This window comes from Telopea speciosissima, chromosome 11 (assembly GCF_018873765.1).
Source record: "Telopea speciosissima isolate NSW1024214 ecotype Mountain lineage chromosome 11, Tspe_v1, whole genome shotgun sequence".
NCBI lineage: Eukaryota > Viridiplantae > Streptophyta > Magnoliopsida > Proteales > Proteaceae > Telopea > Telopea speciosissima.
The window spans coordinates 29,717,164-29,744,505 of NC_057926.1; the positions used below are offsets into that span (position 1 = coordinate 29,717,164).

General features: G+C 43.3%; 1 protein-coding gene across 1 annotated transcript in view; it reads right to left on the reverse strand.

Annotated features, from left to right (window-relative positions):
- The window catches only part of LOC122645609 (rust resistance kinase Lr10-like), a 43,737-nt gene that overhangs the window by 1,302 nt on the left and 15,093 nt on the right, over positions 1-27,342 (reverse strand). The window contains exon 5 of the mRNA XM_043838920.1: positions 14,838-14,840. The gene's annotated coding sequence lies outside the window, so the exon portion shown is untranslated. The remainder of the gene's footprint in view (positions 1-14,837; positions 14,841-27,342) is intronic.

Consider the following 27,342-nt stretch of genomic DNA (forward strand, 5'->3'; position numbering starts at 1 on the left):
ATTTATATCAAGCCCAAACATCACCTAAAACCCACTCACAGTTTGCTTGATTATTGTTCGGTGTGTTCGATAAGATTTGCCTTGGTGCATGCACTCCCGCACAGGTTACAAAGTCTAAGGATGCGTGAGAATATAGTTAGAAGTGTATAGGTGGGTCCCATGAGGGGTCCCAATAATTTATTTGAAGTTTGGATCAAGACAGCAAGGGCAGATGCAGGGACGGAGGCAGCCAGGTGAGTCTGTTCCTAGATCCGTCTAGGCCAAACACTGCAAACAGATGGAACGGATTCACGGACAGAACTTCCAAGTGAATCTGCTCGTGCATCCATCCAACCCCTAAGACATTCCTGAGATTGAACTAAGCTACGGGCGGATTTACCAAGTGAATCCACTCGTGGCTCCACCCAGGTCAATCTGTTGGATTATACCGGACGGGCTAATGGGCGGAAACATGATAGTGGATCTGCTCGTGGATCCGTCGACTCTTTCTTTGAAATCTAGGAAGATTTCCACCTCTAGCCTTTCATCTATGGAATCACCAGGGTCCTAGGGTTAGGGAGGTGAGTCTAATCCTTCATTGGGAGTCCAAAACATATAACCCAATATAGAACTTAGAGGATTCAAGGGACTAGATCCAACTCAAAGGTTTTTCACAACTTAATTTTAGGTCTTCCATGCTTTGAGCAGCATTTAGGTCATCAAACCATGAAGGCAGCAAAGGAAAGGAGAGTGACTCTCAATTTGGGGATCTATTAGAGGTTATTGGGTTCCCAAGAGAAACCCTAGGCTGACGATCGATCCCAAGGGGATCCCAAAACTTGAAAATGGAAAAGGGAGGGAGAAAGGCGAGAACATTCACCTCAAGAATGGACCAATGGATGCCTTCCACCTCCACAGCTCCCTCCAATCTCCTCTTCAAAGCTTTTAAAGCTCCCCAAGTCTCCAACTTTTTGGGTAGGTAGGAGAAGTAAATAAGCCTTCAAGGCTAAGCTTTGCTTTTATAGTTAGTCCCCACTTAGGGCCTATTTGGCTTGGGGCTTTAAGAGTCGAAACTCATTTAAAAGCCAACTTAGGTTAGTGGGTCCACCTATATGACACACACACAACTCAAGGAGACCAAGGGTGGGGCCCACCTTGTCTAGGTGTCTAGATAAGATGCCCAGGGCACGGGGTGTGGGTCCCACATGAGGAAAATACCCAAAAGCCTAAAACAGTATGAACGGACTAACGGACGGATGTGGTCTTTATGAGTCCGTTCGTGCGTCCGTTGTTGCTATAAAGGGCAGAACCCTAAAGAAATTGATTGGGCTTTGGCCCACACTTCAAGGCCAACAAGGGGAAGGTATACTAACATTCACAAGGGCAATATCTTACCCCTCGACCGTAGAGATGTGTCCTTCGTGATCCTGAAGAGTTTTCTGATCGCGATGCTAAGCTCATCACCAAAAGATACATCTAAGTGCGGGGACACGGGAAACACCTTTCGGTACTCTTCACTCTGGGGACTCGTGCTAGGAGGATAGTTGTCACACCCCAAACCACCACCTAGGAGGATTAGGTAGGTGATCCGAATTGCATAACGGCAATCCATCAATCCCACAGATCTAGAAGTAGTTAATACATTCACGGTCCCACATTCATAACATTACCATAAGTAAGATCAAAGTATTGCAGATAATCTACAATTATAAATAAGAAAGAGAAAGCGTAGCGATACGGGAATGATTGTCATATATATACATATGTAAGTTCTGATACATTTCCAGTACTACCCACAAACTGAAAAGTAAAGCTGACATATACATAAGCAAAAAGAAAAGTACATATATATACAGGGTGAGATAACTCAACCCCAAAAAGGAAAGAAAAGGGCTAAACAAGAAATAGGAGCGGGGAGAAACTCCTATCAAAAGCAAAAAGGAGTCCCCAAGATAAAAAGCATCAAGAGCGCCCCTCACTGGTCTTCATCAATAACCACTGAGAAAGCTCGCATCATCGGCACGACCTCCATCAGGGTCCATACCAATAGCATCATAATCACAATGGCTCTCCTCCTCGAAATGAGCCTCCATGCCACAGTGGCATCGATCTACACAATCATCTAGAAAGAAAAAATATATAACAGAGTGTGAGCCCCACTGAGCTCGTGAGTAAAACATATTATCATGCATGCATATGCAACCACAATCCACATGATCCTACATGATATACAAGTCCATATTATTTAATTCACCACCTAACAATACAACTAAGGCAGGTTAGTGCTACTACAATCCCCAATACATGTATCCCTGGTGTGGGCTTGGTTACCGTTTCCCATGATACACCCATTGAGTTGTCGACGAGGACTAGTCAGCTCCAGCATGCACTCCATAGTCAGCCTGAGCAGCCCTCTGTGATTGAACTTGTGAGGTAATCGACTCAATATAATTCCACCTTTTGGTGCTTTCTGACATGTAATACGAGGATAAACGTTATGTGGCATATAGCCATGATTCACCTATTGGTGATTCCCAAACTTGTAGCTTGAGGCTTCCCGGTATATTTACCCTGGGGCATCCTAGTTGAGCTGAGGCTTCCCGGCATAAACGCCCGAGGTTTTACAATAGTCCTCACAGTTATCCAACACCTTAAGCCCTGTTGGCAAGGGTGTGTAGCACGGGTGGTGAATCTCTAACTTCATGTCTATATGGCATTGTATGAGTCAGGCGGTGTCAACCGTATCCTATACTACGGGCTACCACCGGCCTCATTTCCAAGCTGACTACGACATCTAGTCTATCAATCACAATCATCATGGTAATTTCAAGCAGAGTTGATCAACAATCACACAATGTGTAATAATTGAGGAACATTAATTGAATAAGTAACACAATATTATAATTAAAGAATTTAAATTTCCAGCATAAATAATATGGTTACACGTACATACACAATAACATTTCACTCACTTGGGTCTGGTTCTAGAAATTCAGTTGTAGTTTCAGTTCCGGCTGCAGTCTGGCAGTAGGCCTCGAGCGAGGGATCAAACCCTAGATAAAAATCAGAAATATGTTACTTAACAATCCAAACTATTTTTGGATGTCCTAGGGTTAATCTAGGCTCACTGGGTTGACTCGGTGTACAGTTGATCATCACTTGGAATTCTCTAGGCCTTGCACTGGGCCTTAGGCCTATGTCCCGGTGCATCATCCAAAGATTGTGGCCTAGGGGTAGAATAGTCATTTACCATAGTGGTACATGTTTCTAGGTTATTTAGGCTTCACAGTACAGTCCCCAACTTAGCAGTGTTGTAGGACCATCTTAGACAGGGTTTTCAAGCCCTGCGGGGTTTCACTTGGGTACCTAAGGTATTCATTCATGTGAACAGATGTGGGGAGGGGTAGTTTGGTCATTTACCACCTTCTTACACAGATTTGTAGTCCATGGGTGAAGATCCCCAAGTTAGATCAGCAAAATTGTAAGTTTTCATTCACTGGGTGATGTCTACATCGCCCAGAGATTCCAAAAACGTGAACAGACTGAGATTCCAATGTTTTTTACCATAAGCAGTACATGAATCTGCTCCCCATGCATATTAGGTCATCATGGACCCCTAGGGGTATACTTTGCACTGGTCTTCATGGATTTTCACTTGGGCCCACCAGTTGGCTGCCAGGAGCTGCCTAGACAGCCCAGTGAATAGTAACCAACATATCTTAAGTTGCAAATCAAGGTTTTGGCTGCATGCAAGGCTGGCTTTATGTGTAAAACAGTAATCTAAGGGTGTTGCAACTCAAGGCTAGGTTGCATGCAGCCAGGGCACACAGATCTGAGCCCAGACTGCCTTTTCTTGGTGTAACAGTACAGTGCAGTCTGGCACAACCTGTTTTGGTCTCAGGTGTAAAACAGCCATCAAATTATGGTTAAAATGCTCAGATCTTCCATGCATCATGCTTACATGTTAGTTCTGAGATGGTTCATGGCAGCCCCCAACTATTTTGGGCTACCAATGACCAGAATAACCTCAAAAACACCGAAATCGATGGAGAAGAATGGTAAACAGTAGCATAGCAATATGAGAGACATGATTTTTATACCTTACAGCAGGTCTGGTAGCAAATCTGAGCCAAGGTGAGGTCTCCTTCTCCTTCTCCTTCTCTTTCCTTCTTCTTCTCCTTCTCTTTTCTCTCTTTTCTTTCTTCTCCTTCTCTCCATGATTCCAATAGTACCAAGAGCTCTAAAATGAGCTAAGGTACCCCTATTTATAGGCCAGCCCTTAACTAGGGCCTATTTCGCTGCCTAAGCCTCTTTTGAAAATGCATTTTTGACTAAATTCTCAGTCATTCTGGACACTCAGGTGGGGTCCATAGTGATCCAAGGGTATGAGGTGGTCCCTCAGACTCCCCTTAACCTATGGAAGGTGCCCATGTCCAATATGGGTGGTCCCCATAGATCAAACCATTAAAATGCTGTATTTTTCCACTCTGGGCGATGTCTCTGGGTGATGTCTACATCACCTAGAGATTTCAGCAAGGCTGTATCTCTATAGACTTACAAAAGGGTTTGATCCAGGGTTAGGGTCTTGCAGCCACATGCCACTCAAAGTCTTTTACACCTATTTTTAGGGGTGGGACCCACATTTATGGAGAGGAGAGAGAGTACCTGGAGTCCAACCAGTACATTATGCTATGGGCTATGCAATTGCAGGGAGCTGCAATCCATCTTCTGACAGGTATGAAGGAGGACATCCACGGGGGTTCTCCGTAGAATTCACTCACTAGGGTAACACTCCACAGTGTGCTTGGATGCCATGTCAAGGATTCCTCTCCTTCAATCAAAATTCCAGCCAGCCAAGGGCAGGGTTTGACATTTCTCCCCACCTTACAAAAATTTCATCCTCAAAATTTGCTTACCTTGAAGCTCGAATAGTTGAGGATACCTTTCTTTCATCTCTTCTTCATGTTCCCATGAAGCCTGTTCTATGGGATTGTTTCCCCATCAAACCTTTATGAAGGCGATCGTAAGGTTACGAAGATTATGATCTTTTCTATCCAATATCTCCGTAGGCTGTTCTTCGTAGGTCATGTCCACATTCAGCTGTTCAGGTTCAGTTGAGAGTACATGTGTTGGGTTGTGGATGTATTTTCTTTGTATCGACACATGGAAAACTTCATGGACGCCTTGCAAAGATGGCGGTAATGCCAGTTGGAATGCTATGGGTCCCACTTTGTTGAGAATTTCATATGGACCAATGAATCTTAGGCTCAGTTTGCCCTTCTTGTTGAAGCGTAGCAATCCCTTTATTGGAGACACTTGAAGGAATACTTTTGCTCTGACATTAAATTCAATGTCCTTCCTTTGGTTATCGGCATAACATTTTTGCCTTGATTGGGCCGCCTTGATTTTCTCTCTAATGATATCCACCTTGTCACAGGTTGCTTATATCATCTCTGGCCCAAGATATCTCTGTACACTAACTTTGTCCCAATATAGCGGGGTCCGGCACTTTCGGCCATAAAGAGCTTCAAACGGTGCCATACCAATGGTGGAGTGGTGACTATTATTGTATAAAAATTCCACTAAGGGTATGTGAGCATCCCAATTGTCGTTCATTTCCAAGATGCAGGCTCTGAGCATGTCCTCCAGAGTCTGGATGGTTCTTTCTGATTGTCCGTCCATCTGCGAATGGAAAGCCGTGCTAAGGTTTAGTTGAGACCCCAGTGCCTTTTGTAGACTTCTCCAAAACCTTGAGGTAAATTGAGGGTCCCTATTAGATACAATATTGGCATGCACGCCATGTAAGCGGACTATATTTTCTATATACAGTTGGACAAGCTTCTCCATCGAGTAACTTATTTTGATTGGTATGAAAGGGCTGCCCTTGTCAGTCCGTCTACAGTCACCAAAATTGCATTCATCCCCTTCCTGGTGTTGGGTAGATTTGTCACGAAGTCCATAGTAATTCTTTCCCACTTCCATTCAGGTATAGGGAGTGGCTACAATAATCCATACAGTCGGTGTCTCTTTGCTTTAATTTGTTGACAGGTGAGGCACTTAGACATGTATATCACTATGGTTTCTTTCATCCCAATCCACCAATAGTACTTCTTTAGATCCTTGTACATCTTCATGCTTCTGGGGTGGATCGTATAGGGTGAGTTGTGTGCCTCTTTAAGGATTCGGTCTTGGACATCATAATCGTCAGGCATGCACAATCTGTTTCAAAACGTCAATGCACCATCATGGGCGAATGAAAAATCTGGGTCCTTGTGGACTCATTGTTAAACTTCCCAAATTATTTTGGCAACTCAGGGTCTAAAGGTTGCTTCGTAATTACCCCCTCTCGTATCGACGGTTGTAAATCCATAGCTACTAATTGTATAGTCGTTCCTTCGATCACGAGTTCCAGATCAAACTTGCACCTTATTTGGGTCAACTTTAATGTCATCCTTGGTGACGATGTATCCCAGGAATCTGATCTGGTGAAGCCAAAATTCACATTTACTGAACTTGGCATAAAGCTGGTGTTCCTACAACCGCTGTAGCACGAAGGTAAGGTGCCTAGCATACTCTTCCTCAGTCTTGGAGTACACTAGAATGTTGTAGATAAATACGATGATGAACTTATCCAACACATCATGGAATACTCTATTCATCATGTCCATAAACGTTGCTGGGGCATTGGTTAACCCGAACGACAAGACCAAGAATTCATAGTGTCCGTATCGAGTTCTAAATGCCGTTTTGTGAATATCACCGCTCTTGATCTTCAATTGATGGTATCCGAACCTAAGATCAATCTTGGAGAAAACTCTTGCTCCTTGTAGCTGGTCAAATAGGTCATCAATGCGCGATAATGGGTATCGATTCTTGATGGTCAACTTATTTAGCTCGCGGTAGTCAATACACAGCCGCAAACTACCATCCTTCTTCTTCGCGAACAGCACGGGTGCTCCCCAAGGAGACACGTAGGGTCATAAAAACCTTTCTTCAACAGGTCTTGCAATTGGATTTGCAACTCCTTCAATTCAATAGGTGCCATTCGATATGGTGTCTTGGATACCGGTGCTGCACCAGGAGTGAGATCAATTGTAAACTCTGTCTCATGATCAGGCGGTAGTTGGGTCAGATCTTCTGGAAAAACATCAGGAAATTCTCTGACGACGTCAAGTTCCTCCAAGGGCTTTATCTTTGCCTTGGCGTCTATCACAGTGGCCAAAAAGCCTTGACATCCTTCATCTAGCAACTTTTATGCCTGTAGGGCGGATAAAGTTATCCTTCTTGGTTTCCTCTTTGGCTCACTTTGATAGGTGAAAACTGATCGATCTTCCAACTTGAATATTATCTTCTTTTCCACACACATGATGTTTGCTCCATAGGCGGATAGCCAATCCATGCCTAATATCACATCAAAATCCTTCATATCGAGCTTTATTAGCCGTGTGGTCAAATTCTTCCCACAAATCTCTATCTCACAGGGGTCGTAGACCTCCTTCAAGCTTACGACACTACCCGTTGGTGTGCTAACTACTGAGTCATGCCTAATGTCTCTCGATTGGTCTTCCATCCTACTCGCAAAGGTAGTAGAAACGAAAGAGTGGGATGCGCCCAAGTCAAATAGCACTCGTGCAGGGATGGTTGAGACACTCAGGGTACCTAGGGTTTGTATATAGCTTGAGTTATGTATACACATTGATTATTCCCTATAACTTAGCAGCATTTAGTAGACTTACCTATCATTACATCGAGATTTACTTCAGCTTCTTTATTCATCATTGCAAACACCTTTCCTCATGTATGATTATCCCGTGGCTGAAAAGGGCTAGCGTAGGACTGATTCAATGAGTTGTTGCTGTACCCATGCAGCCTACATTCCTTGGCCATGTGCCCTTCTTTGTTGCACATGAAACATTTATAAGGTGGAATAGCTGGTGTCGAGGCTTGGCTCACTTGACTTGTGGCTGGTCTGGCTGGCGAAGCTACCGTTGTCGCTTGACTCGTAGTCGGTTGGGTAGGTCGGTTAAAAGTGGGGCAGAAAGGGTTCTGACCCACTTTCGGCCTACGATACGGAGTCTTGGGGTTTGAACTGGTTCCACAAAAAACCTTGTTTGGCCATCCAAAGGTCTGAAAATTATTTGGCCTTTTGTTCAACTCAGGCGACATCGTAGTCTTCTCTTTTTCCTTCTCTTTAAATCTGTCTTCCATGGTCTTCGCCTTGTCGACCATCTGAGCATTATCCCGGATGTCCATAATTGACAGTACTGACCCGATCTCAGGTTCAAGTCCCTTCTCAAACTTCTTCGTCTTGCTAACTCCCCCTTTCAGGTGTTTTGGAGCGAAATGGAACAGGTCTTCAAACCACTGTTGATAATCCAACACTGACTTGGTTCCTTACACCAATGCAGAGAACTTAGCTTCTTTCCTATCCCTAAAACTCTCTGGGAAGTAGTTCTTGAAAAAGACTTCTTTAAATTGCTCCCACGTGGGATTCGGATGAGTGGCTTTCAGATTTGGCTTAGTAGCGTTCCACCAAGCTTCAGCCTCATTCTGTAGCTGATAACCCGCACATATTAGCTTTCGTGCATCTGTACACTCAAGCACATCAAATGCCTTTTCTAGTGCGCTAATCCACCATTTCAGCTGCATTGCCTCAGAATTTAACTTGGAGAATGCAGGTGGTTGGAGTTTCTTGAATCTCTCCATTACCTTAGCAGTAGAGTTTTTTGCCTAGTGTTGAGGCACAAGTGGTGGGAAAAGTACGGGCAGGTTAGGTGGTGGAGGTGGTGTTGCACGCTCATGCATCATGGTTGCAAATTGCGTAGACATCTTACCCAGCAGTTCTTGTTGTTGTTCTATGGTCTGTATCACAGTAGTCATTAAGACACTCGCCTCACTGGCTGCTATACCCGACTGAGGTGCTACAGTAGTGGCTTGAGCTACCGCAGGTGTCCCTGACAAAGCAGCCGATGCTTCAGAATTTTGGGCCTCAGTTCCATTTGGCAGTTCAACCTCCCCACGAGGGCATTTTCCTTTATGACCACCTTGAGAACTTCTTGTGTTGACCATGGTTGCTTTTCTGAAAAGAGCAACACACTCAATAATCCAACATTTCCTTTCGGGGTCAACAGAATAATTCCTAGTTAAGACATGTACACACCTATTCCACAGTTCCAGTGATTTTATGTTGTCATACTAGCAAGGTGTAATATTATGTATTGTTATATTTGTTTCTTTCTTCTTTTTTTTTTTGGTAGTGTCTCTTTTTACTTGTGTTTTTATTCTTTAGGTATTTTATGTCAAACCCTGCTCCTGACCAAGCAACCAAGAACACTGTGGAGTATCACTCCAGTCATTTGGATTAATGAAGAAACTCTGTGCATGTCTTCCTACATATCTGTTAGAAGATGGATAGCTGACCTCTGCAACTGCACAGCTCATAGCATTATGTATGGCTTGGACTCCAGGTAATCTCTCTCCTCTCCACAAAAATGGGACCCACCCCTGGAAAAGTGTGTAAAAACTCTAATTGGCATGTGGGGACAAGGCCTTAACCATGGGGCAAACCCCTATGCAAGCCCCACTAAGTTTCAGCCTTGCTGGAACCACTGGTCAATGCACTGGGCGATGCAGGCAACGCCCAGAGCCATTGACCAGTGTCCAAAACAACATATTAAATTGATTTTAAATTATGGGGACCACTCATAATGGACATGGGTACCCTCCATAGATAGAGGGGAGTTTGAGGGACCACCTCATACCCTTGGTTCTCTGTGGACCCCACCAAGGAGCCCAGAGTGGCTGTGAATGCAGTTAAAAATGCATTCTTGAAAGAGGCCTTAGTAGCCAAACAGACCCTAGTATGGGCTGGGCCTATAAATAGCAGTGCCATGGGTTCATTTAAACCCCTTGGCTACTGTTCAAATCATGGGGAGGGAGAAGAAAGAAAAGAGAAGAAAGGAGAGGAAGAAGAAGAAGAAGAAAGGGAAGAAGGCAGGGAGGAGCAGCTCACACATACGAGCTCTGATTTCATGGCACCCAAGCTCAGCTCAGGTATATAAATTTCTGCCCATACCTGCTACTTCCTTTAATGCCTGTGTTTTGGATGATTTTCTGCTCTTTGGCAGCCCCGAACAGCTGGGAACTACCTAGAATTACCCCAAATCTGCCATACAAGCATGGAGCTTGGAAGATCTGGGATTTTTAAGTAATTTAACTGATCTATTATGTTGGTTTTGGAGCCAAAATCTAGCTGTGCATAGCTGCATTGCCAGATGCATTGTTATTTGGCCGTTTGGAGCCCTGGATGCAAGCCCTGATTGCATGGGACCTAGCCCTAGGTGGTAGCAGCCTTGAATCACCATTTTACATTTGCTTACAGCCTTGCATGTGGCCAAAATTCAGATCTTCTACTGGAGAAAACCCTGTGACCCTATTCATTGGGCTGTCTGGGCAGCCTCTGGCAGCCTAGTGGTGGGCCCAGTGGAAAATCCACATGGACCAGAGTAAAGATCACCCCTGAGGGTACCTAACACCCTAACATGCATGGGGAGATGATTTGGTCATTGCCCATAAGCAGCAACCTAGGAATCTCAGCCAAATCTCGATTTGAAGACTCTGGGCGATGTACCCAACGCCCAGAGCCATCGCCCAATGAGTGTAATGTTGCTGTTTTGGCAATCTGACTTGGGGGGACCTCCCCCATTGGCCAGGATACAGTGTAAGGAGGTGGAAAATGACCTGAAGGCCCCTCTCCACATCTGTTCATAGGAAGGAATGCCTTGGGAACCCAAGTGGGCCCCGCAGGACTTGGAAACCCTGCCTGTGCTTGGTCCTGCAGCTCAGTCATGTTGAGAACAGCACTGTAAGCCTACTAAGACCTAGGGTCAGGTACTAATACTATAAATGACCATTTTACCCCTAGGGCACCATCTCTGGATGATGCACCGGGGCATAGACCTAAGGTCCAGTGCAAGGCCCAGAGAATTCCAAGTGAAGACCAACTGAACACCGGGTCAACCCAGTGAGCCTAGGTTAACCCTAGGATCACCAGAGATAGATTGGAATAATAAAATGACAATTTCTGATTTATATCTAGGATTTGATCCCGCGCTCGAGGCCTACAACTATACTACAGTTGGAACTGAATTTGCAATCGAGTTCTTAGAACCAGACCCAAGTGACTGAAATATTATCATATATGTACATGTAACTGTGTTACTATGCGGATAATTAAACTCAAATTATAAATGCTGTGTTATTTAAATTCTGTTCAATTATTCAAAATATTACACGTTGATTGTCTGTTGATCAACAATATGAATCTTATCTGATGATTGTGATTGTTTTACTAGATGCCGTAGTCGGCTTGGAAATGAGGCCTGTGGTAGCCCGTAGTATGGGATGCGGTTGACACTACCTGACTCATGCGATGCCATATAGACATGGGGTTAGAGTTTCATCACCCATGCTCTGCACCCTTACCAACAGGGGTTAAGGTGTTGGATGCCTGTGAGGGTGACCATATGTATATATGAGAAAAGGAAAGAAATGAAAAGAAAAGTTATATATTTGCACTGGAATGGTGATTATGGGCTATAAGCCAGAAAAGAAAGGAAAAGAGAAAAGGAAAGGATTGCCCCACAGGTTAATCACAGAGGGCTGGTTGGGCTGACCTTGGTGAACGAATGCGGGAGCTGACTGGTCTTCTCCGACAACTCAATGGGTGTATCATGGGAAGGGGTAACCAAGCCCACACCAGGGATACATGTATTGGGGATTGTAGTACCACTGACCTGACTTAGTTGTACTGCAAGGTGGCTAATAAATAATCTGGACTTGCATATCACGTAGGATCATGTGAATTGTGATTGCATGTGCATACATGATGATATATTTTGCTCACGAGCTCAGTGGGGCTCACACTTTGTTATATATGTTTTTCTTAGATGATTTTACAGATCGATGCCACTATGGCATGGAGGCTCACTATGAGGAGGAGAGGCCTGGTTATTATGATGATATTGGTGTGGACCCCGACGGAGGTCTTGCCGATGATGCATGTATTCTCAATAGTCATTGATGAAGACCGTTGAAGAGTGCACTTGATGTCTTTTATCTTGGGGACTCCTTTTTATTTTTGTTAGGAGTTTATCCCCATCGTGCATGTGGTTTAGCTGTAGTTTTCTTACCTTCTTTTTGGGGTTGAATCAGCTCACCCTGTATATATATATATGTATGTATTTTTCTTTGGCTTTTGCACCTGTCAGCTTTACCTTTCAGTTTGTGGGTAGTTGGGGAATGTATCAAACCAAGCTTATGTATGTATATATTATCATCATTTCCTATATTGCTACGCTTTCTCTTTGTTATTGTAATTGTAGTTATTTGCAGCACTCTGATCTTACCTGTAGTAATGTGATGAATGTGGGACCGTGAATGTAATAACTGCTTCTTGATCTGTGGGATTTGACAGATTGCCGTTACACAATTTGGGTCACCTACCTAATCCTCCCAAGGGGTGGTTTGGGGTGTGACAGAGCTTGGTATCAGAGCGTGAGGCTCTTCTTACATTCACGGGATGCAGATTAGGGTTAATAAGCTACTAATAATAAAACATGTAATAATTAAAAGCTACAAGGGATGTTAAATGAAATTAAATAAAAGATGCATAATTTCCATTAAATTAAAGATAACTGTGGCTGAGCCACTACATAAGTTCTGATTGAAAGTACTACTTCCAAATATTTACATAAACTGACAAAGAAAACTAAATACATCACGAACAAAAGAAAAGTACATAAGCTAATAAAAAAAGAGATAAGTCAGAACCACGTAGCATAGACACCAATGCTGGCCAAAAGAACTACTCAGTCGGAGGTAAGTCGCTCGATGGAGGCTGTGGTTGGTGCGAGTCCACACGGTAGAACCTATCCCAAAAGTCCAAGCGCTGCTTGACAGATCCCACCCTGCTCTCCAATGATGTGAAGCCCCGATCCATCCTAGCCGACATGTCAGAAAGCCGGGTGTTGAGACCCTGAAAATGTGACATCTTCTGTGCCCACTCAGAAGGCCCTGGAACCTAAGAACTAGTGGCACCCATCACCTCATAAGTAGGCAAGTCTATAAACTGTGCACCAATGCCCTCAATGTCATCATGCCCATCAACCTGCTCCTCTTCATGCTCGCCCTGGATGTCACCCTACACCTCCTCACCCTGCTCGTCACCACCCTGCACCTCATCCAACTCCTCATCCCTCTGCTGCTCATCTCCTGGCATCATCATCTCCTCATCCTCTGGTGGATCACCTCTTGGCACCTTCATCTTTAGGATTGAGGTCTTGTTGATAGGTTTAGACCTATCTCTCTCCGCATACTCGCCCGCCAAAGGAACCTCAAAGTGCTAAAAGACTAAACTAAGGAACTTCCAATATGGAAGGTTCCCATCAGTTGGGTTCTGTGCATGGTATAACATGGCCTGAAGTAGCAAATAAGGTAAGTTTATAACGGGACCCCCTCTACCTGATTCTAGAAGGCAATAGGTGATGTAGGCCCTCATTATAGATATGCTACCCCTATTCTTGCCCTTCGGGTAGTTGTTGTAGGACACACACCTACTAATCACTCGAGCACTAGGCTTGTAGGAAGCCTCAGATTTGGGTGTGTCCTGTGACCCTATCAGTGCTTTGAAGACTATCCTCCTGGTCTCCAAAGAAAACATCTCAGAGATGTCCATCCTAGGCTTATAGTAACACCTCTCTCCAGTATTGGGCAGTCCCAATATCCCTGCTAGTGAGGCAGTGGTCAATCTGAGATTGACTCCCTTCACCCTACTCTCCAACCCTAATTCTTGTGCCCCAGATTGCACCAAGTTGTAGTAGAAGTACCGAACCAAGTTGGGATAACAAGGTTCAATAGGTGTCAACATAGAGGTCCAACCTAAGGTGTTGAACCTAGCAAAGAGACTGTATTGGTGGAAGTCATCAGCCTGAACAACCCAGCCATTTACAATTTTTAGGGATCTAAAGTTCTTCCAATCTCTAAAATGCTCGTACCTAAAGAATAGGAATCGGTCAAACTTTCGTTCCTCCGAAGAGGAATCGTTCCTAGGAGAAGAAGGTGGCACTTTGGATGATGAATAATCCTCAGTCTCAACCCAAAGCCTCTTCTGTGCCACGGACTTCCTAGCCGTACGGTGACTAGTAGACATTTTGCTGCAAAAAGAGAAGGAAAAGAAATAGTTAGGGCAAGGAAATTTAACAAAACCCTAGCTAAAGCAAGAAAGAACAACAAGAAAACCTAATAGGTGAATGTAGTCAAGAAATCTTACCTAAGCTCGCATGGATTCGCGGAAAACCCAAGGGAATGCGAGGACTTGGTGTGGAAATGGTCACACTACCCTCCAAAGATCTTCTCTAGGTGTTTAAGGAAGTTTAGAGAAAGATAGAAGTGAAATGGGCCCCTCCCGAACTCATATACCTGGGCGATGGCACTGGGCGATGCATCCAACGCCCAGAGACATCGCCCAGTGAATGCATTTTTGCTGTTTTTGAAGTTTTAACATATGGGAAGTTGGATTTCACCGATAATAACCTTGTTAAATATAGAAATATAAATTTTCATTAATATTTTATGAAATTACAAAAAAATATAATTAAATACAACTCCTGTTTGGGGATTTCAGTAAAACACATGTAAATTGATTTCCTTATTAGTGTAAGTATCCAATGATATATATATACTTATAAGAATTGGTGTGTGTGTAAATACTCACTTATTATGTGCTTGATATTGTGATGTACAAACTGTGTGGAGTGATGCTATGCAAAACCAAACATAGGTATGTAGGTATATTGTAGTACGTATTTACGATGTGTAGGGAGCATAGATCTTACCATATCCAAAGTCTAGGTCAGCCAAGAATAGGATCTAATAGGTTGTTTAGCCAATCAAAACACCTTAGATGCTAGGGTACCTCAAGCCAACCCAAGTATATTTTTATTGATTCTTAGTCATTTAAATTCCAGTGGACATGTACTTAATTCTTTTAATTAAGTATAACCTGATGCTTAGAACCATTTTCTATGACAGGACCCATTACCTCAGCCAAGGCTGGGGACCCCAGCATTATGATCTATATTAGACAACTACGAGAGAGACTGAGACGGATACGACTAGTACTACCCCGAGCTGAGAACCGATTGGACTTTTATCTAGCCCTTGCTGCCATTAGTGGACCAGGGGAGTGAGACTTTTATATGTCCTTAGCTAAAGATGTGAGAGTCGACATAGAGTACCTACTTGCGATGGAGTTTGTGACGGGCAGGAAGTTGGAATTGTTTGCCTGCTAAACCAGATAAATAATTGAAAGTCTTCTATTTAAAAATTTGAAGCCTCTCATATAGTGTCATGTATAGCATACCATTACATAAAATGCTTAAGAAAATAGAACCAAAAAAAAAAAGAAAGAAAGAAACATCTCATAAGAAACCAAGATAATACATCTAACAATCCACCTTACTGGTGCGACTAATGAAAATCACTGGAACTATGGACTAGGTTTGTACCTGCACTAACTAGGAAATAATTGTTGACCGATGAGCAATATTGGAATATTGAACATGCTCCTCTTTCCAGAGAAACAGCAATGGTCAACACAAGAAAAAGTTCTCGTGGTGGTCGCAAGGGAAAACAACCTCGTGTTGTATCGGAGGTTGAACTGCCTAATGGGAGTGAGGCTCAAAATTTTGAGGCATCGGCTGCTTCGTCAGAGGCACTAGTGGCTACACAAGCCACTACTATAGCACCTCAGCCAAATGTGGCAGCCGACGATGTAACTGCATTCATGACCACTATGATGCGGACCATGCAACAAAAACAAGAATTGCTTGGTCAAATGTCCACACAATTTGCAACTATGATGCATGAACGTGTGGTATCACCACCACCACCCAACCGGCCTGTATTATTTCCACCACCTGTGCCTCAACACTTAGCAGAAAACTCTACCGCCAAAGTTATGGAGAGATTCAAGAAACTCCAACCGCCTGCGTTTTCCAAAATAACTTTCAAGGCAATGCAGCCAGAATGGTAGATTAGTGCCCTAGAGAAGGCGTTTGAAGTACTTGAGTGCACGGACGCACAGAAGCTGATATGTGTGGGTTATCAGTTGCATAATGAAGCCAAAGCGTGGTGGAAAGCTACTAAGCCTAATTTGGAAGCTACTCACTCGAATCCCTAAGAAGATTTCTTCAAGAACTACTTCCCAGAGAGTTTCAGGGACAGGAAAGAAGTTGAATTCATCCCACTGGTGCAAGGGACCAAGCCAGTGTTGGATTAACAACAACGATTTGAAGACCTGTTCCATTTTACTCCAGAGCACCTAAAAGGGGAAGTTAGTAAGGCAAAGAAATTAGAGAAAGGACTCAAGATTGAGATCGGATTAGTCTTGTCCATCATGGACATCCGGGATTATGCTCAGATGGTCGATAAGGTGAAGATGATGGAAGATAGATTTAAAGAGAAAGAGAAGGCTATGACGTTGCCTGGGTTAAACAAAAGGCCAAATAATTTTCAAACTTTTGGATGGCCAAATAAAGTTTATCGAGGAACAAGTTCAAGTCCTAATCTGACTCTGTATCGTAGGCCGAACGTGGGTCAGAACCCTCTCTGCCCCACATACAATTGACCTGCTCAACCGACTATGAGTCAAGCGATAACCACAGCTTCGCCAGCCCGACCAGCGACAAGTCTAGTGAGTCAAGCCTCAATACCTGCTGTTCCACCCTATAAATGCTATGTGTGCAATAAGGAAGGACACATGGCTAGAGATTGCAGATCGCGTGGGTATGGCAACAACTCGCCGTATCAGCCCTATGCTAGACCTTTTCAGCCGCGGGATAATCGGACGCGAGGAAAGGTGTTCGCGATGACGAATGAAGAAGCTAAGGCGAACCCCGATGTATTGATAGGTAAGTTTGCTAAACACTACTAAATTATAGGGAATAACTAGCTTACTTTATGTAACCTAAATTATGTACGAACCCTAGGTACCCTGAGTGTCTCGACCATACCTGCACGAGTATTATTCGACTCGATTTCTACCACTTTTGCAAGTAGGCTGAAAGACCAACCGAGAGACATCAGGCACGAACTAGTAGTCAGCACACCAATGGGTAGTGTCATGAGTTTGAAGGAGGTGTACGACCCTTGTCAGATTGAGATTTGTGGGAAGAATTTAACCGCACGGTTAATAAAGTTGGATATAAAGGATTTTGATGTAATACTAGGCATAGATTGGTTGTCCGCCTATGCTGCAAACGTCTTGTGTGCGGAAAAGAAGATAATGTTTAAGTTGAAAGATGGGTCGATTTTCACCTATCAAAGTGAACCAAGAAGGAAACCCAGAAAGATAACCTTATCTGCCCTCCAGGCGTGAAAGTTGCTAGATGATGGATACCAAGGATTTTTAGCCACTGTGATAGACACGTAGGCGAAGATAAAACCCTTGGAGGAACTTGAGGTCATCAGAGAATTTCCTGATGTTTTTCTAGAAGATCTGATGCAGCTACTGCCTGACCGCGATATAGAGTTCGCAATTGATCTAATTCCTGGTGCAACACCAGTATCCAAGCACTATATCGGATGGCACCAATCAAACTGAAGGAGTTGCAGGTTCAACTTCAAGACCTACTGAAGAAGGGATTTATATGACCCAGAGTATCACCCTGGGGAGCACCCGTGCTGTTTGTTAAGAAGAAGGATGGAAGTATGGGACTGTGTATCAACTACCATGAGCTGAATAAGCTGACTATCAAATATCGATATCAGCTACCACGCATCAATGACCTATTTGATCAGTTATAAGGAGCAAGAGTTTTCTCCAAAATTGATCTTAGGTCAGGATGCCATCAACTAAAGATAAAAAAAGGCGATATTCACAAAATGACATTCCGAACTCGATACAGACATTACGAATTCCTGGTTTTGTCGTTCGGATTAACCAATGCCCCGACAACATTCATGGACATGATGAATAGAGTATTCCATGATGTGTTGGATAAGTTCATCATTGTGTTTATTGACGACATTTTGGTGTACTCTAAGAATGAGGAAGAACACACTCAACACCTTACTTTCGTGTTGTGACGGTTGTGGGAGCACCAACTTTACACCAAGTTCAATAAATGTGAATTTCTGGCTTCACCAGATTGGATTCTTGGGACACATCGTTACTGAGGACGGCATCAAAGTGGATCCAGGAAATGTGAAAGCAGTTCTTGAGTGGGAGACTCCGAAGAGTGCCACTGAGATTCAAAGTTTCTTAGGATTGGCTGGGTATTACCGCCAATTTATTGAAAATTTCTTGTGGATTTCGGCACCCATGACAAAACTTACAAAGAAGGGAGCCAAATTTGAATGAAATGAAGCATGCGAGAAGAGTTTTCAGGTATTGAGAAACCGATTGGTGACAGCTCCAGTCTTGACCATTCCGGATGGCACTGGAGGAATGGTAGTATATATTGACGCATCTAAGATAGGATTGGGTGGCGTACTAGTGCAGAAAGGTAAAGTAGTCACCTACGCCTCTAAAAAATTAAAGGAACACGAAAAGAACTACCCCACTCATGACTTAGAGTTGACAGCGGTGGTTTTCACGTTAAAGATATGGCAGCATTACCAATATGGTGAAAAGAGTGAAATCTTCAGCGATCATAAAAGTCTGAAGTACTTCTTCACCCAAAAGGAGCTGAACATGAGACAGAGGTGGTGGTTAGAACTAGTAAAAGATTATGACTGTGAAATCCAGTATCACCCTGGTAAGGCCAACGTTGTTGCTGATGCATTAAGCAAAAAATCTCAGACTGCATCTCTCACTTCCTTAGTCATAAGTGAGCAGTTGGTAGAAGAAGCTCAAAAGTTTGATCTGGAACTCGTAATCGAAGGAACAAATATACAATTAGCAGCCATGGATCTACAGCCATCGGTATGGGAAGAAATTATTGCAAAGCAACCATTGGATCCCGAGCAAGCCAAGATTATTTTAGAAGTGCAATAAGGAACCCATAAGGACCCAGATTTTTCATTGGCCCGTGATGGTGTATTGAAGTTTCGAGACAGATTGTGCGTGTTGGATGATTATGATGTCCAAGACCAAATTCTTAAAGAGGCGCACAACTCACCCTATACAATTCACCCCGAAAGTACGAAGATGTACAAGGACTTGAAGAAGTATTACTGGTGGATTGGAATGAAAGAGACCATAGCAATATACATGTCTAAGTGCCTCACCTGTCAACAGATAAAAGCAGAGAGACACCGACCGTATGGATTATTGCAGCCACTCCCCATACCTGAATGGAAGTGGGAAAGGATCACTATGGATTTTGTGACAACTTTGCCCAACGCTAGGAAGGGCATGAATGTGATTTGGGTGATCGTAGATGGACTGATAAAGGCAACTCACGTCGTACCGATCAAGATAAATTATTCCATTGAGAAGCTTGCCTAACTATATATCGAAAATATAGTCCTCTTACACAGTGTGCCTGTCAGTATTGTGTCTGATAAAGATCTTCAATTTACCTCAAGGTTTTGGAGAAGTTTACAAAAGGCATTGGGATCTCAACTGAATCTTAGTACAACTTTCCATCCATAGATAGACAGATAGTCAAAAAGAACTATTCAGACTCTGGAGGATATGGCTCCAGGCCTGTGTTTTGGAAATGAACAATAGTTGGGATACTCACATACCTCTGGTGGAATTTGTATACAATAATAGCAATCACTCCACCATTGGCATGGCACCATTCGAAGCTCTTTATGGATGGAAATGTCGAACTCCGCTATATTGGGATGAAGTTGGTGAGCAAAAATATCTCGGGCCTGAGATGATATAAGTGACCTGTGACAAGGTGGATGTCATAAGAGAGAAGAACAAAGCAGCCCAGTCAAGACAGAAAAGTTATGCGGATAATCGAAGGAAGGACATTGAATTTGAAGTCGGAGAAAAAGTATTCCTTAGAGTGTCTCCAACTAAAGGATTGCTAAGTTTCAACAAGAATGGCAAGTTGAGCCCAAGATTCATCGGTCCTTATGAAATTCTTAACAAAGTGGGACCCGTAGCATACCAACTGGCATTACCACCATCGTTGTCAGGCATCCATGATGTTTTCCATGTGTCGATGCTGAGGAAATACATTAAAAACCCGATACATGTACTATCAACTGAACCCGAATAGTTGGATGTGGATATGACCTACAAGGAGCAACCTACGGAGATATTGGACAGAAAGGAGCATAACCTCCATAACCATATGGTCGCCTTTGTAAAGGTTCGATGGAGTAACAACCCCATAGAAGAAGCTCCATGGGAACGTGAGGAAGAAATGAAGGAGAAATATCCCCAGCTCTTCGAATTGCAAGGAAAGCAAATTTCATCCTTGAAATTTTTGTAAGGTGGACAGAAATGTCAAACCCTACTCCTGACTGGTTGGAATTTTGATTGAAGGTCAGGAACCCCTGACCAGGTAACCAAGAACACTGTGGAGTATCACTTTGTGCATGTCTTCCCACATACCTGTCAGAAGATGGATAGCTGACCCCTGTAATTGCACAGCTCATAGCATTATGTATGGCCTAGACTCCAGGTAATCTCTCTCCTCTCCACAATAGTGGGACCCACCCCTAGAAAAGTGTGTAAAAACTCTAATTCACATGTGGGGACAAGGCCTTAACCATGGGGCAAACCCCTATGTAAGCCCCACTGAGTTTCAGCCTTGTTGGAACCACTGGTCGATGCACTGGGCGATGCAGGCAACGCCCAGAGCCATCGCCCAGTGTGCAAAATAGCATATTAAATTGATTTTAAATTATGGGGACCACCCATAATGGACATGGGCACCCTCCATAGATAGAGGGGAGTCTGAGGGACCACCTCACCAAGGAGCCCAGAGTGGCTATGAATGTAGTTAAAAATGCATTCTTAAAAGACGCCATAGCAGCCAAACAAACCCTAGTATGGGTTGGGCCTATAAATAGCAGTGCCATGGGTTCAATTAAACCCCTTGGCTGCTGTTCAAATCGTGGGGAAGGGAGAAGAAAGAAAAGAGAAGAAAGGAGAGGAAGAAGGAAGGCAGGGAGGAGCAGCTCACACATCTGAGCTCTGATTTCGTGGCACCCAAGCTTAGCTCAGGTATATAAATTTCTGCCCATACCTATTGCTTCCTTTAATGCCTATGTTTTGGATGATTTTCTGCTCTCTGGCAGCCCAAAACAACTGGGAACTGCCTAGAACTGCTCCAGATCTGCCATGCAAGCATGGAGCATGGAAGATCTGGGATTTTTAAGTAATTTAACAGATCTGTTATGTTGGTTTTGGAGCCAAAACCTGGCTATGCATAGCTGCACTACCAAATGCACTGTTATTTGGTTGTTCGGAGCCCTGGATGCAAGCCCTGACTGCATGGGACCTAGCCCTAGGTGGTAGCAGCCTCGAATCACCATTTTACATTTGTTTATAGCCTTGCATGTGGCCAAAATTCAGATCTACTACTGGAGAAAACCCTATGATACTATTCACTGGGCTGTCTGGGCAGCCTCTGGCAGCCTAGTGGTGGGCCCAGTGGAAAATCCAAATGGACTAGAGTAAAGATCACCCCTGGGGGTATCTAACACCCTAACATGCATGGGGTGATGATTTGGTCACTGCCCATAAGCAGCAACCTAGGAATCTCAGCCAAATCTCGGTTTAAAGACTCTAGGTGATGCACTGGGCGATACACCCAATGCCCAAAGCCATTGCCCAATAAGTGTAATGTTGTTGTTTTGGCAATCTAACTTGAGGGGAGCTCACCCATTGGCCAGGATACAATGTAGGGTGGTAGAAAATGACCTAAATGCCCCTCTCCACATCTGTCCATATGAAGGAATGCCCTGGGAACCCAAGTGGGCCCTGCTGGACTTGGAAACCCTGCCTGTGCTTGGTCCTACAGCACAGTCATATTGAGAACAGCACAGTAAGCCTATTATGACCTAGGGTCAGGTACTAACACTATAAATGACCATTTTACCCCTAGGTCACCATCTCTGGATGATGCACTAGGACATAGACCTAAGGTCCAATGCAAGGCCTAGAGAATTCCAAGTGAAGACCAACTGAACACCAGATCAACCCAGTGAGCCTAGGTTAACCTTAGGATCACTAGAGATAGATTGGAATAATAAAATGATAATTTCTAATTTATATCCAGGATTTGATCCTGCACTCGGGGCCTACAACCAGACTGCAGTTGGAACTAAATTTGTAACTGAGTTCTTAGAACCAGACCCAGGTGAGTGAAATATTATCATATATGTACATGTAACTGTGTTACTATGCCGACAATTAAACTCAAATTATAAATGCTGTGTTATTTAAATTCTGTTCAATTATTCAAAATATTACACACTGATTGTCTGTTGATCAACACTATGAATCTTATCTGATGATTATGATTGTTAGACTAGATGTCATAGTCGCCTTAGAAATGAGGTCTGTGGTAGCCCGTAGTATGGGATGTGGTTGACACCACCTAACTCATACGATGCCATATAGACATGGGGTTAGAGTTTCATCACTCGTGCTACGTACCCTTGCCAACAGGGGTTAAGGTGTTGGATGCCTGTGAGGGTGACCATATGTATATATGAGAAAAGGAAAGAAATGAAAAGAAAAGTTATATGTTTGCACCAGAATGGTGATTATGGGCTATAAGCCAGAAAAGAAAGGAAAAGAGAAAAGGAATGGATTGCCCCACAGGTTAATCGCAGAGGGCTGGTTGGGCTGACCTTGGTGAATGAATGCGGGAGCTGACTGGTCCTCTTCGACAACTCAATGGGTGTATCGCCGGAAGGGGTAACCAAGCCCGCACCAGGGATACATGTATTGGGGATTGTGGTATCACTGACCTAACTTAGTTGTATTGCAAGGTGGCTAATAAATAATCTGGACTTGCATATCATGTAGGATCATGTGAATTGTGGTTACACCTGCATGCATGATGATATGTTTTGCTCACGAGCTCAGTGGGGATCACACTCTGTTATATATGTTTTTCTTAGATGATTTTGCAGATCGATGCCGCTGTGGCATGGAGGCTCATTACGAGGAGGAGAGCCCTGGTTATTATGATGATATTGGTGTGGACCCCGACGGAGGTCGTGTCGATGATGCGTGCATTCTCGGGTCATTATGAAGACCGTTGAAGAGTGCACTTGATGCCTTTTGTCTCGGGGACTCCTTTTTGTTTTTATTAGGAGTTTATCCCCATCTTGCTTGTGGTTTAGCTGTTGTTTTCTTACCTTCTTTTGGGGTTGAGTCAGCTCACCCTGTATATATATGTATGTATTTTTCTTTGGCTTTTTCACCTGTCAGCTTTACGTTTCAGTTTGTGGGTAGTTGGGGCATGTATCAAACCAAGCTTATGTATGTATATATTATCATCATTTCCAGTATCACTACGCTTTCTCTTTGTTATTGTAATTGTAGTTATCTGTAGCACTCTGATCTTGCCTGTAGTAATGTGATGAATGTGGGACCGTGAATGTAATAACTGCTTCTAGATCCGTGGGATTTGGTGGATTGTCGTTACGCAATTCGGGTCACCTACCTAATCCTCCCAGGGGGTAGTTTGGGGTGTGACATTTTATGCGGTGTTTTGCCATGCGTGACACTAAATAGTAAACTTTAAATTTTATATAAAGAATCTTTTAATTATGTATCTAAGTCTAACAGGCAAGTCTCTGTAACTACCAACTGGTGATAATGTTCTACACGTAAAGGTAGGCTATGTCACCTCTAATTAACCTCGTCTGCTAGGTATAGGTAGGTAGCTTGATCCACAGGTTCACTAGCATCCACAAGAGCTAAGTAAATTACTAATTGGTTCTCAGCACGGGCTCGTATCTCACGTATCTTGATCAGTCTTCTCCTCAGTTGCATAACGTATCGCATGATGCTAGGGTCTCCAGGCTTGACTGAGATAGTAGGTCCTGTCATGAAGAGGTTCTAAGCATCTAGGGGTTCAACTTGACAAGACAACCTACGTACCCTAATCTCATAGATACGTATTACAACATACCTAATATCTATGTTCAAATTTTACATAGGATCACACCACTCGATTCATACACGCATGGTACTAGGCACATATCATTAACTACTTATGTACACACTAATTACCTATAGGCATAGGCATATTTATTTATCACCATTTATTTACATACAAAAGATAAATAAAATTCCTAAATTCCCTATGCAAATTATTTATATATATTTTAACATCCCACCAGCATTAGCTTAACTTTCCTTGAACATATTATTAGCTAATATTTTAAATTTAATTTTTATTTATTTATTTTTGTTCGTGGTGTATGTTTTTGTTTTTTTGTTTGTCAGCATATGTAAATTTGAAAGTAGTATTTTCAATCAAACTCGTAGTTGCTCAACCACAGTTATCTTTATACTAATGTAATTATACATCCTTGTCTTTTAATTACATCTACCTCCCCTGTAACTTTTACTTTGATACGCATTTTAATGTTGGTAGCTTATTATTCCTATTTTGCATCCCGTGAATGTAAGAAGAGCCTCACGCTCTGATACCAAGCTCTGTCACACCCCAAATCACCCCCTGGGAGGATTAGGTAGGTGACCCGAATGACATAATGGCAATCCGCCAAATCCCTCAGATCTAAACGTAATTAATACATTCACGGTCCCACATTCGTAACATTACCATAAGTAAGATCAGAGTGCTGCAGATAATCTACGATTATAACCAAGAAAGAGAAAGTGTAGCGATACGGGAATGATTGTGATATATATACATATGAAAGTTCTGATACATTCCCTAGTACAACCCACAAACTGAAAAATAAAGCTGACATATACATAAGCAAAAAGAAAAGTACATATATATAAAGGGCGAGATAACTCAACCCCAAAAAGGAAAGAAAATGGCTAAACAAGAAACAGGAACGGGGATAAACTCCTATCAAAAGCAAAAAGGAGTCCCCAAGACAAAAAGCATCAAGAGTGCCCCTCACTGGTCATCATCAATAACCACTGAGAACGCTTGCATCATCGGCATGACCTTCATCGAGGTCCATACCAATAGCATCATAATCACAAGGGCTCTCCTCCTCGAAATGAGCATCCATGCCACAGTGCCATCGATTTGCACAGTCATCTAGAAAGAAAAACATATATAACAGAGTGTGAGCCCCACCGAGCTCGTGAGCAAAATATATTATCATGCATGCATATGCAACCACAGTCCACATGATCCTACATGATATGCAAGTCCAGATTATTTAATTAGCCACCTAATAATACAACTAAGGCAGGTTAGTGCTACTACAATCCCCAATACATGTATCCCTAGTGTGGGTTTGGTTATCCTTTCCCGCGATACACCCATTGAGTTGTCAGAGAGGACTAGTCAGCTCCAGTATGCTCTCCATGGTCAGCCTGACCAGCCCTCTGTGATTGAACTTGTGAGGTAACCGACTCAATATAATTTCACCTTTCGGTGCTTCCCGACATGTAATTCGAGGATAAACTTTATGTGGCATATAGCCATGATTCACCTATTGGTGCTTCCCAAGCTTGTAGCCTGAGGCTTCCCGGCATATTTACCCTGGTGTATCCCAGCTGAGCTAAGGCTTCCCGGTGTAAATGCCTGAGGTTTTATGGCAGTCCTCACAGTTATCCAACACCTTAACCCCTGTTGGCAAGGGTACGTAGCACTGGTGATGAATCTCTAACCCCATATCTATATGACATCGTATGAGTCGGGCGGTGTCAACTGTATCCCAAACTACGGGCTACCACCGACCTCATTTCTAAGCCGGCTACAGCATCTAGTCTATCAATCACAATCATCATGGTAATTTCAAGCAGAGTTGATCAACAGTCACACGATGTGTAATAATTGAGAAACTTTAATTGAATAAGTAACACAGCATTATAATTAAAGAATTTAAATTGTCGGCATAAATAATATTGTTACACGTACATACACGATAACATGTCTCTCACCTGGGTCTGGTTCTAAAAATTCAGTTGCATTTTCAGTTCCAGCTGTAGTCTGGAAGTAGGCCTCGAGCGTAGGATAAAACCCTAGATATGAATTAGAAATAGTTACTTAACATTCCAAACTATTTTTGGATGTCCTAGGGTTAATCTAGGCTTACTGGGTTGACTCGATGTACAGCTGATCATCACTTGGAATTCTCTGGGCCTTGCACTGGGCCTTAGGCCTATGTCCCAGTCCTTCATCCAGAGATTGTGGCCTAGGGGCAGAATGGCCATTTACCATAGTGGTACACATTTCTAGGTTATTTAGGATTCACAGTACAGTCCCCAACTTGGCAGTGCTGTAGGACCATCTCAGACAGGGTTTCCAAGCCCTGTGGGGCCCACTTGGGTACCCAAGGTATTCATTCATGTGGACAGATGTGGGGAGGGGTATTTTGGTCATTTACCACCTACCTACATAGATTTGTAGCCCATGGATGAAGATCCCCAAGTCAGATCAGTAAAATTACAAGTTTTCATTCACTAGGTGATGTCTCTAGGTGACGTCTACATCGCCCAGTGCATAGCCCAGAGATTGTAAAAATGTGAACAGGCTAAGATTCCAATGTTTTTTACCATGGGCAGTGCATGGATCTTCTCCCCATGCATGTTAGGTCATCATGGACTCCCAGGGGTATACTTTGAACTGGTCTTCATGGATTTTCACTTGGGCCCAACACTTGGCTGCCAGGAGCTACCCAGACAGCCTAGTGAATAGTAACCGAGCATATCTTCAACTGCAAATCAAGGTTTTGGTTGCATACAAGGCTGGTTTCATGTGTAAAACAGTAATCTAGGCTGTTGCAATTCAAGGCTAGGTTGCATGCAGCCAGGGCACACAGATCTGAGCCCAGACTGCCTGTTCTTGGAGTAACAGTGCAGTGCAGTCTGGCACAGCCTGAGTTTCAGTCTCAGGTGTAAAACAACCATCAAATCATGGTTAAAATGCTCAGATCTTCCATGCACCATGCTTGCATGTTAGATCTGAGATGGTTCATGGCAACCCCCTAGCTGTTCTAGGCTACCAATGGCCAGAATGACCTCAAAAACACATAAATCCATGGAGAAGAATGGTAAACAACAAGCATAGCAATATGAGAGACATGATTTTTATACCTTGTAGTAGGTCTGGTAGTAGATCTGAGCCAAGGTGAGGTCTCCTCCTTCTTCTCCTTCTCTTTCCTTCTTCTGCTCCTTCTCTTTTCTTTCTTTTCTTTCTTCTCCTTCTCTCCACGATTCCAACA